Source organism: Chionomys nivalis, chromosome X, assembly GCF_950005125.1.
Source record: "Chionomys nivalis chromosome X, mChiNiv1.1, whole genome shotgun sequence".
Classification (NCBI taxonomy): domain Eukaryota; kingdom Metazoa; phylum Chordata; class Mammalia; order Rodentia; family Cricetidae; genus Chionomys; species Chionomys nivalis.
The window spans coordinates 26986134-26998437 of record NC_080112.1 but is presented as its reverse complement, the minus strand read 5'-3'; the positions used below and the strand labels follow the sequence as shown (position 1 = coordinate 26998437).

General features: G+C 35.8%; 1 protein-coding gene across 2 annotated transcripts in view; it reads right to left on the bottom strand.

Moving 5' to 3' along the window:
- Sytl5 (synaptotagmin like 5) overlaps positions 1 to 12304 on the bottom strand; it is a 317882-nt gene that overhangs the window by 253177 nt on the left and 52401 nt on the right. For both annotated transcript variants that reach the window (XM_057760021.1, XM_057760023.1), the window contains exon 2: positions 470 to 538. The gene's annotated coding sequence lies outside the window, so the exon portion shown is untranslated. The remainder of the gene's footprint in view (positions 1 to 469; positions 539 to 12304) is intronic.

Sequence of the window (12304 nt, the reverse complement as noted above, 5' to 3'; positions counted from 1 at the left end):
CATAGGGTCATATTCTCTCTCTAGCTCATTTTAATAAAGGCAAGTCCAAATTAACAAATCAGGTATTAGCTGATAAGAGGAGCCTTCACCCCGTGGCCATTGTATTTCAAACAAGGTCTCAAAAAGCCAAATAGCTTGAATGCCTAAAGGAATATCTTTAAAAAGGGAAAAGGTTAAACTAAATATCACATTCTGACACCTTCTGTGATATTTTCAACAAGATGTAAAAGATTCTTGCTATTGTATAACTGAGAAATACGTTATGAAACAAATAATTTACTCTTAGAACATATCAACTTACAATTTCAATGACAATAAATTTATCATCCTTATCCATCAAACATGTTGGACCATATTTTAAATTTTGGGAACTAACAATTTTTAACCAAGGTAAAAATCAGTTTATAAATTAAACTTCAGGAATAGAGCCTAACAACAATTATAGTGTGGTATTTAAATTAAGGGTCACCTGCATTTTCTCTGTCGTCAACCATGTATAACTTTGGACTGTTAATTAATCTTCCACCTCTTTCCTCATCTGTAAAACAAAAGGAACACAATAGTAACTGCCTCATAATGGTGTTGCAAAATGAGGTAATAAATATTTCTATTTAGCACAGTGTCTCAGTTACTTTTTCTGTTCCAGTGATAAAATACCCTGGCACAAGCAAAGAAGGGAGGGTTCATTTTGACTCAGTCCCAAAAGTAAAGAAGGAAAGGCTGATTTTTGGCTCACAGTTTGAAGATATGATCTATCATTGTAGGGAAAAGTCAAGGTATCAGGTGCTGGAAGCAGTTCATCATGTTGTGCTCACAGTCAGGAAGCAGAGAAGGATGAATGCCAGTATTCAGCAAGCTTTCTCATTCTTATGCAGTTGAGGACTCTTGGTTTGGGTCCTTAACTGCACATCCTACTTTTAAGGTGGGTCCTCCCACATAAATTAACCTAATTAAGATAACCCCCCACAGGCTGCTCAGAAGCTAGCCTTAACCCTCCTTGGGTGTATCTAGAGGTTCATCGCCCATATGATTCCAGATCCTGTCAATTTAACATCCACACTAAACACCACGTACTGGAATGATCTGTTTTTATTATCAGATCAAAGAGCAGATGCTAAAATGAAAGTTGAAACTGTCATTAGATAACTAACAAAGTAGAAAAATTTACTTGCTTTGTAAAAAAAAAATAGCTGCAAGGAAATTGTCAATAGGATTAAAAAAAACAGCCCACAAAATTGAAGGAAAAGTTTGTCAGGTGTATATCCAGAGGGATAGTGACAAGAATATGCAAAAAACTCAAAAACCTAAACACCACAGAAGCAAACAAACAAACAAAAAAGATAAGTTACAAACAAAAAAGAGATCTCATAGGAAAAAAAATGCAAATAACTGGAAACACTTTCTATTCAACTTTCTTAGCCATCAGAAAAAAATCCAAGTTAAAATCTATAAACTGTTGGAAATCATTCTTAGATTTCTCAAAAAAACCCTAAAATTAGAACTACAGTATGAAATTATATAACCTATATAATTATCATATGACATTAGATAATCTCTTCAACATATATGCAGAGGACTCTCTACCCTATGACAGGGATACTGCCACACCCATGTTCACTGCTACCCTATTTGTAATACCTTGGAAATAGTGATGAATGGATAATGAAAATGTGGGATTTTATTCAGCTGTAAAGAAAAATGAAATTATTGGGGGCTGGAGAGATGGTTCAGAGGTTAAGAGCACTGGCTGCTCTTCCAGAGGTCCTGAGTTCAATTCCCAGCAACCACATGGTGGTTCACAACCATCTGTGCTGAAATCTGGCGCCCTGCTCTGGCATGTGGGCATACATCGAGGCAGAATGTTGTATACATAATAAATAAATAAATCTTTTTAAAAAAGAAAAATAGAATTATTAAATTTGCAGGGAAATAGATAGAACTGAAAAAATTGTATACAAAGTGATAACCCACACCCAGAAAGACAAATATCACATGTTCTTTCCTATATGAAGGTACTGTATCTACTCTTTAAGTTCTGCTTGTTAAACATGGAGTATTGACAGAAGCCAGGAAACAAGCAAAGGGACATGGAGGGGAGTACCTTGGATGAGGAAAGATAATAGAACAGTGATAAAAGGAAAATAAAAAGAGAGAATACTGCAGATGGAAAGGTTTGAGTAGAGAGATGGTGTTCTCTGGGTTGGAGGATTAATAGTCCCAAGTATGAGATACTCCACAGGAGTAGGTCATGAAGGGTCCAGAAGCCTAAAATTGTATGAGTTCCTATCGATACTATTGGTTGCCTAGCAGAACTGGAAGATAAGGCCATACTACAAAAGACACTACACACCTTGGCTATAAGAAAGCAGGCTGGCACTGAGCTGGAAACTTTCTTCATGATGGCTAGCATCTGAACCACCAGAGCCTACTGAGAGAAAAAGGAATCATTGTTGGTCTTAGCTAGCTGTGAACTCTGTGAACTAAAAGTTCAACTTCATGGGAAGATATGCCAGCCTATGCAACAGTATTATGATTGTTGTAGGGATAATCAACTGTTCTCTAATAAAATTTGAGGCTGTTTCCATCGAGGAAGGAGATAGAGTCAATTCAAGGCTGGTACAGTATGTCCACTTAACACTCAAGATCTGGAGGGGTCAAGCCCAGGCGGGGAATTTACTGATGATATTTAACTGAACGACATAGCAGCAACTGCCTTCTAAATATCTATTTTTATTTGCATAGCCAAAAGCTGCACATATGCTATTTCTAAGTATTTAAGAAAAAATCTAAAAAATAGACATCCTCTTCTAAAAGAAAGCAAATTAGTAATTACCTGGAGCAAAGGTAGAGGGCTTTAAGGAAAAGCAGAAATAATCTGTATTGTTTGTGGTGATTAAATAATTGCATACATTCAATAGAAACCTTATAAAGAGTTTAACTTGATGACTTTTTGCACATAAATTATACATCAGTAAATCTATATTTTTTAAAAAATATTACCTCTGGGTGTGGTGGCTCATACATGATCTTAGCACTCAGGAGGCTGAGTCAGTAAGGTTATTGTAAGTTTGATGTCAGTCTAGGCCATCTTAGGTTACATAGTAAGATATTATCTTTAAAAAAGCATTACTATGATAAAAGACTATTTACAAATCTCACACCAAAAAACTATTAAAATTGTCTAATTTTAAAAAAAAAACATGTTTTAGTATACTGGTCTCCTAAGATATTATGCCTCTTTAAAAAGAAGCAGGTATTCAGAATTACAATAAAATCATTTGTGAATAAATTACATAAAATGATCTTCCTTCACCATAGTTCTAAAATGATAATCTATTGTTAAAAAATGAAGAATCACCATTTTATTGTAAATGAAGTGCACTATTTCATTGTAACTTACATAATAGACCACTCTTCAGATAAAAGAAATTCTTCCCGACTCAAATATTATAATAATAGATGTACATTAATTTAAAATTCCCTTCTAGAGCCAGGTGTGATGATTCATACCTGTAATATTAGCACTGAAGAGGCAGGGGTAAGCAGATTGCTATAAATTTGAGACCAGCATGAGTTACAGTCTTAGTTAGGTTTCTATTGCTGGAATAAAGACTATGATGAAAATCAACTTGGGGTTTGGAAGGATTTACTTGGCTTACATATGGCAGGTCACAGTTTACTGATGGAAGCCAAGAGAGTAATTCAAGGTAGGATCCTGGTGGCAAATACATGGCAGCAGCAGGCAGGCAGGCAGGCATGATGTTGGAGCACTAGCTAGAGCATTTTTTCTGATCCATAAGCAGGGAACAAAGAGAAAACTGAGAATGGTGAAGGAAGCCTCCTTCAACACAGCCATATCTCCTAAGCTTCCTTGAGGTCAAAGGACTTAGATGACTAGTCTATTTCTGATTTGCTGGAATCAACACACTTCCCTCTACAGTCCTCTTTAAAAGATATCCCATGGGTCTGACATCTTCTACATCTTGGGGTTTCTAACACAATCCAGGGTTAACTTTCACAGCTTCACAAAATGGCCTCTCAAGGTCTCCATGCAGGAACTCCCCTGCCACATCCCTGACCTGGAGCTCTACTTAACTGTCGAGGAAGATTCCGTAACTCCTTTACTCCTGTACCCTTCATGACTCTAAGGCCAGAAACACATGACTAAAGTCAAAGCTGACAAGTTCTGCCATCAGTCTGGGATAGAACCCAGTTCTCTCAAATTTCATTTGCATAAGCTTTGATTTGTTCTTGTTCTTTGGGGGGGACAGACAAGTTCTTAGGTCTGCTCTTTACACAAGTTACAGGATTATCTGGGTGGGGTCTTGTCCTGAGGGTACCATTCCCTTTATTCCATTTCTCTTTGTATCTTTCAGTACAAACCAAGGCATCAACAATAAATTGTCTGGTTCTGTTTTTTTTTCTCCTCAAACTGTATATTTTCTATTTCTTTTTGCCTCACTTGTCCTTTTTCATTGTACATACACATTAGAATTATCATTAATAAACATACAACAGAGTTAATATTAGAATGCCTTGAAACCTTCTCTGCAAATAATTAGACCCAAACTCTTCAATTTAGCTTCAGGTAGATTACAAAAAATGGCTATATTCTTTGCTAAAATATTACAAGAATGGTTTCTAACCCAGTTGCTAACATTATTCCCCTCTGAAACCTCTAGAACTGGATTTCCACAGTATATATTGCTCTCACCCTACTGTCTTTGAAGATTTTACTAGGATGGCTCACTAAGCCCCCTTTTACAGCACTCAACTGCTTTCCTATCAAAAGTACAATCCCAGAGTATCTAGACAACAATGAGGACTCTAAGAGAGACGTACATAGATCTAATCTGCATGGGAAGTAGAAAAAGACAAGATCTCCTAAGTAAATTGGGAGCATGGGACCTTGGGGAAAGGTTGAAGGAGAGGGGAGAGGCAAGGAGGGGAGCAGAGAAAGATGTAGAGCTCAATAAAAATCAATAAAAATAGAAATAAAGATAGAAGTGATTTTAAAAAAGTCCTCAAGCCTTGCATATTCCTCAAGAAAATATCAGCATGGACAGACTGGTCACAGAAATACCCCACTCCTGGTACCAACTTCTTTCTTAGTTACTGTTCTACTGCTGAGTCAAAGTACCATAATCAAGGCAACTTGTAGAATAAAGCATTTAAAGGCAGCTTATAGTTTCAGAGGGTGAGTCCGATAACCATCATAGTGATGAGTATAGCAGAAGGCAGACATGATGCTGGAACACTAGCTGAGAGCTTACATCTGAGCCAGAAGCAAGAGGCAGAGAGAGAGAGAGAGAGAGAGAGAGAGAGAGAGAGAGAGAGAGAGAGAGAGAGAGGAGAAAGCTAACTGTGGATGTCATAGGAATTTGATACCTCAGAATTTACCATCAGCAACACACCTCCTCCAACAAGACCACACCTACTAATCGTTCCCAAACAGTTCCACCAACTAGGGACCAGGTATTTAAACATGTGTTATAGGTGCCATTCTCAGTCAAATCCCATATCATATGCTGTCCCTTGTATGTATATGGTATTAGAACTGACTTCTCGGTATTGCATAATCAATTGGGGGGCTTTTCTCTGATGAAGAATAGTGATATTTCTCTCACTCTCAAAATTCCTTGCTTTATGTAGGGTTGGAGCCCTGTAATAGTTCTACCTTCCATGTTAGCATATCTTTTGGTGTCATTCTTGTTGAAATCTTGTTTAAGGCAGCCATGTTGTCGAAACTTTATAAGCATAGCTTAATCCTGTAGTTACACACACACACATACATACACACACATATATAAGCTATTTATATGTTTATGGATTTATATATACATATATGTGTGTATATATGTATGCATGTATGTATGTAGCATGATGTATGTGTATATGTATTTTTTAAGAAAATATAATCATGAATTTGAGAGAGAACAGGGAGGTACATGGGACATGCTGGAAAGAGAAAAGAGGAGAAGAATAAGGAAACTGCTTCTTAATTTTATAAAATAAAAATTAAAATTAAGGAATTTTAAAGAATAATGATAAAAATACTGTAAGAAGAGAAAGTGGAAGATTGTAATCAAGAGAGGAAGAGATGGAATGGTGTGGATCAGTGTTTTTAGGACTTGACAGGGTTATTACAATAACTCATGAACTCATAGCAACTCTGATAATTTGCACAACACTGAGCCTGTCTACATTCCATTAGAGGCATGTAAGCAATTATAGGCAGCTAACAGTAGCTAAGGAAGAGGGGCACATGAGTCTCCCATGCAAGCCTCTCTCCAAGAAGCTATTAGAAGTTAATAGTTGCACGGAGAGGGGCAGTTCTTTTAATAGTGTAGTAACTGATAAGATGCCGGTGCTCCTGTAAATAACCCCTCTCCTTGTTCATGTAATAAAGTCTAATTAAACTCACTAGGTCACCAAAGTGTAAAATTAGAAGGGAAACTAGTTAGGAAGAGGATCAGCAGAAATGAGAAGGGACAAAAGAATAATGGGGTGAATATGTCAAAATACTTTATCTACATTCAGAAGCACCACATTGGACTACCATCTGTCGTAAGTCACCTTTGGGGGTGGCTTCTGACACAACCACCATGACAGGTTCATATCTTCCAGAGTAGGGGTGCAAGGATTTGAAATGTTAGGTAGGAGAAACAGAGATATGAAAGAAACACAGAGACAAAGGATAGTACCAGGAGGGCAACTCAGGGATTACTGAATGCTGAATTCGCTTGTGTTTAATTTTTGTACACTTTTATACCCTAATACAAAAGGGCAAAAGAAGGCAAAAGACTGCTTTAACATGACACAAAGGACAACCAGAATAGTCATTTGCTTCAATACTTTGAGACATCAAACCATTATTTCCTGAATAAAGCATTTGATGCTTTGGGCAGGATATGCAGTGAACACACCCTAGACCCAGTATCCTGTAGGCAGCCATTCCCTATGTCAAACTTCCTGTTTTAAAAGAAGGATCAGAAATAGGTTTGAAATCTCTGACCTTTGGTCAGGGTAGAGTGGATTCACCTCTATGGGCCATATTAATGTCCAAAATACCAGGTAACCACACCCTAGGTCAGGGTGTAGCCAAACCTCTTGTCAACAACTCTGAAAGAGCAAAGATAAGCTCAAACTCTCCGACATCTACTCAAGATGGAACAGACTCACCTCTGTGTGTGTACCCACAATCTACATGTATAAAAACATCATAATGAAACCCATCAGTATATCTATTAAGATATGCTAATCAAATATTAGGCAACTTTAAAAACTAGTTTAAAAATAGTTGATGCACGAAAATTTGGGCATGTACATTAAGTGATTACATATTTTATAAAAATACTTCTCACTTAATTTATTTTACCAGTAAATTACTCTAATTCATTTAAAATAACTTAATTTACTTCAGGAATATGGTAGAGCAGAAAGACCAAGCTTTCCTTTTCCCCATGGAAATACTGATTTAATATATATGGACAAATTATTTTTGTGAGAATTTCAGAAATAAGTTGAAAGGTTACTTAACCCTGGGAGAAGATGAAGCCAGCATATTAAAGCAAGAAAATTCAAGAAACATTCTCATCATGATTTCTACTCCTAGCATAAAGCCAAAGGAATGGGGAAAAAAAAGGTCCCATCTTTTTTTATAGGGAGGGTAAATATTGAAGACCAGGCATCCAAAAATGCATGCTGCCCATGCTGTGTCACCTGTTTCAGACCTCTGACAATACCTGGCATACTCAAGATTCCTGGAAATCCTAGTGAAAATAATTTGGTTTCAAATTTCTTAGAACTACCACATATCCCCTTTCTGATTCAGCAGGAGACATGGGGACCCTGAAATTCTTGGTGCTCTCTGTGAAAAGAAAGAGATTCTGTACATCTGATATTCCAACTATGACAGGGTCTTGTAGTTGGTTTTTTTTTCTTTTGGGGGGCCCACCAGCCAGCTCCCAAATAAATACACAGAGACTTATTCTTACTTATAAATGCCCGGCCTTAGCTTGGCTTGTTTCTAGCCAGCTTTTCTAACTTAAATTATTCCATTTCTGTTTAACTACCTTTTGCCTCTGGGCTTTTTACCTTTCTTTTTTCATTATATCTTTCTTTTCTTCTTACTCCATGGCTGGCTGTGTGACTAGGTGGCTGGCCCCTGGCATTGTCCTTTATTTTGTTCTGGGAACTCTTCAGCCAATGGCTGTTAAGATACTGGACCAGTTTGGCCGTGGTCAAATATACTACATGTACAGATGTAAAAACATGCTTGGGCTCCTTGGCTGCTGGATTCAGTTCCTGTTCCCTGCTCATGCAAAGAACTGCTGATCTGTTAGTCTATCCCTAAATGAAAAAAAAAAAAAGAATTGGATTGAATAATATGTAGATTAGTGTGAGCTTACTCACATTAATGATAATAGTGAATAATAGAGTGAATACTTGTGAGCTATTGTTTATAGACAATTTACATTGATATAGATTCTTATATATTAATATAAATTCAAATTGTTTGTTATATTGAATATTCTATTTCTGTTTACAATATTTATACACCTATGCAAAGTTATTTTGTCATATTGTATGTATGCATGTTTCAACCTCTGCTTAAGATATTTTGTATATTGATGAAATTTTAGGATATATTTATCATATTGCAGTATATATTTATAATTCTGATCAAGATACTTGTACATTTTTACATTTTGAAGTCACTGTCTTCATTTACTTCACATTTGTTTAAAGATTGTTTAATATTCTAATATGAAGCCTTAGTTTTTAAGCTATATAGGTATTAAGATTCATAGGTCAATAGTCATCCATGTTTGTCATACTTATAGTTAGACTAATCAGGTTCTTTAGATACTTAAAGATTGTATTCTTCATAGACAGGTAATCTTCAACCGCCTCAAAGAACTGTAGAATATGGCATTTAAATAACTTAGGATTCTGTTGACATGAGACACAATTGTCCCTGGCAGCACTGATCTATTCTTGAGAAAATGTTGGGCAATGAAGACACTCCACTTGAAGCTTGTTTTCTTCTTGGCAAAACTGCCCTTGCCTTGACCACTAACAAAATACACAGTGTCCAGACTAGATAAGCAAGATACAAGAAAATAGACTGTCAAATATTGCCAAGACAGGGTAAGATGGTTTTTCCTGCCTCTGAAAATGGTCTGTCAGTTACTCTAGGCCTTAGCCAAAGTTTGTTGCTCCAACTTTGCAAATGAGACTTTGAGTGATTGCCTAGGTAGCCAGTTGTCTTTATCATTTATTGTACCATTTGGAAGTTGCTTGATTGTGCTTCCTGTTTACTCAACTAATATTATTTATCTTTTCAGGTCTTTGATGGACTTGAAGACTATATAGTTGTAGTTACTTTTCTCTCATGACTTAGTGAAGCCATTATTATAAATACAAGACTTAGACTCCTTAGGATAGGATAACTATTGAAATTTTTAGCAATGTTTCTTGTTTAATATTGTTTATGCTTGTTATAATTCTAACTTTTATACTTGATATTTATTCTGATTGTATACAGTTTTTATTAGACTTAGAATTCTTTTAGTTTAGACAAAAAGGGGAAGTCCTGTGGGAACTCCTTTAGTCAATAGCCTTTAAGATACTGGCCCACTTTGGCTATGGTCAAATGTACTATACACAGATACAAAAATGGAAATGTGCATGGCCCCTTGGCTGCTGGATTCATTTCCTATTGCCTTGCTCATGCAGAGGACTGCTGATCTGTGAGTCTACCCCTAAACAAATAAACCTTTATTATAGTCCATTCTGAGTTAGTGTGAGACTATTTTATTATAATCAACACCACTACTTCTGCTTTTTCTTCTCTCCTTATTCTTCTCTTGAAACTAGATTTATCCTCCTATTTATCTCTCTGCCTGGCAGCCCCACCCATCCCTCTCCTGCCTAGCCACTGGCCTTCAGCTCTTTATTAGATCAATCAGGTGTTTTAGACTGGCAAAGCAAGTAACACAGCTTTACAGAGTCAAGCAACATCAGAAATGTAACAAATCTTTGTATCATTAAACAAATATTCCACAGCAAAAATGAATGTAACACATCTTAAACTAATATTCCGTATAACAGGGCCTGGCTGCCTCAGAAACATTGTTTCTAACTTGCTCCATCTCAGAGCCCTGGCAGGACCTAGTGTTATTCTCTATGTGGAGGTTGCTAAAAACCAAAGGCAGAAGTTTAAAATAACATGGAACATTAAGTGGATCAAAGAAAATCTACTAGTCTTTATTGTTGAGGGTTTTCTTCTGAATGATGCTACTCAATTAACACTGAGATTAGACAGTAGCTTGTTCTGATGTGCCAGTACCAACATAAGTAATGAACATAGAAGAAACAAGAAAAAGGAATAGGATAAACCTCCAGAAATCAACTCTAAGGAAATGGAGATACATTGTTGACTAGATACAGAATTCAAAATAAACATTATGAAGATACTGCAAACTTAAGTGAGACTCTGTAATTTAATGCAAAAATCTTATGCAGAGCAAAGTACATAATTAGTAAACAGTCTATTAATACCTAAATTATATAAAAACTGAACATACATACACACACATTCCAAGGAAATACATAATTCAGTAAGTGAAAATGAGAAGAGCAGTTCTCAAAACATGAATTATAAGATTAGCCCAAAATAGCACATTCTAATAATCCCAGCTCTTAGCAAGCAAAGAAAGGAAAATCAGAAGTTCAAGTTCATACTAAGCTACATGAGACTTCATCTGAAAATAACAACAGCAAATTGAAGTATTAATGTTCAATAAATGTAAGAAAGATGTTCAGTGCACTTGCCTATCAGGTAAATTCAAATCTAAACTATATTGATATTTTCTCTCATTCTAGACAGAGTCTGTTAAGAAAACAAACAACAGCCAGGTAGTAATGGTTTATGCCTTTAATCCAAGCATTTAGGGGGCAGAGGCAGGCATATCTCTGTGAGTTTGAGTCCTGCTTGGTCTACAGAGTGAGTTCTAGGCCAAGCTACACAGAGAAGCCCTGTCTCAAAGAGAGAGAGAGAGAGAGAGAGAGAGAGAGAATTATATATAGTAATAAATTTTTTAAAGATAAAAACTAAATGTAAGAATTTCAAGAGAGAAAATGTTTAAAAATACTATAGGGAAAGTAATATTGAAACTTAGGAATATAACAAAATTTCCATCAGAAATATCTCAAAATGCATCTAAGCAAGGAAAAGAAAGAATCAAAAAAATTTCTTGTTCCATGAAAATTGTAAGACAATGAAAAAAAAGAGTTGAAAATACCAGATGATAAATCCATGTTCATGGGCTAGTAAGATTAATATTGTGGAAATGGGCTTTCTACTAAAAGCAGTCTACAGATTCAGCACACTTCCCATCAAAATTCAAACACAGTTCACAGAAGTTGAAAAGATAATCTTCAATTTCAAATGGAAATACAATATGCCAAAGATAGCGAATATAATCCTTAATAATAATAATAATAAAACCTGATCTCAGATTTTGAAAGATACTACAGGGCTATAGCAATCAAAACCACTCTAACATTGACATAAGAACAGACACAATGACTAATCAAATAGAACTGAGAGTGCACAAATGAGCCCACATTCCTAAAATCCACCTGATTTTTTGACAAAGAAGCCAAAATACATACTGGATAAAAGACAACATCTTCAACAAGCTATAGTGGTCAAATTGGGTGGCTATATGTAGAAGAATGAAATTCAGTACTTATCTCTTACCTTACATAAAACTCTACTCCAAATGGATCAAAGACCACTACATAAAATAATGTTCTAAATCTGAAATAGGAAAAAACAAGTACTATATTTCAATTTCTTGACCCAGGAAAGGACTTTCTGAATAGGACTCTGGTAGTGTAGGCATTAAAACCAACAACTGAAAATGCAAATTAAAACTACTACTTATATTCCATTTTACCACAGTCAAAATAGTTAAGATCAAAGAAACAAATGACCACAAATGCTGGTGTGGATATGGACAAAGAAGTATATTTATAGTTACTGCTGGTGTGATTACAAATTGGTATAGCCAGTATGAAAGTATGTGTAGAGGTTCCTCACAAAAACGAAAACTAAATATACCATATGATCTAGCTATACCATTCTTAGACATGTACCCAAAACACTCTCTATTCTATGACAGATATAGTTGTTCATCCCTATCCTTTGTCAATCTACCCACAATTGCCACGAAATGCCCATCAACTGATGAATGTCTCATAAGATGTGGTATATATACCCAATGGGATATTA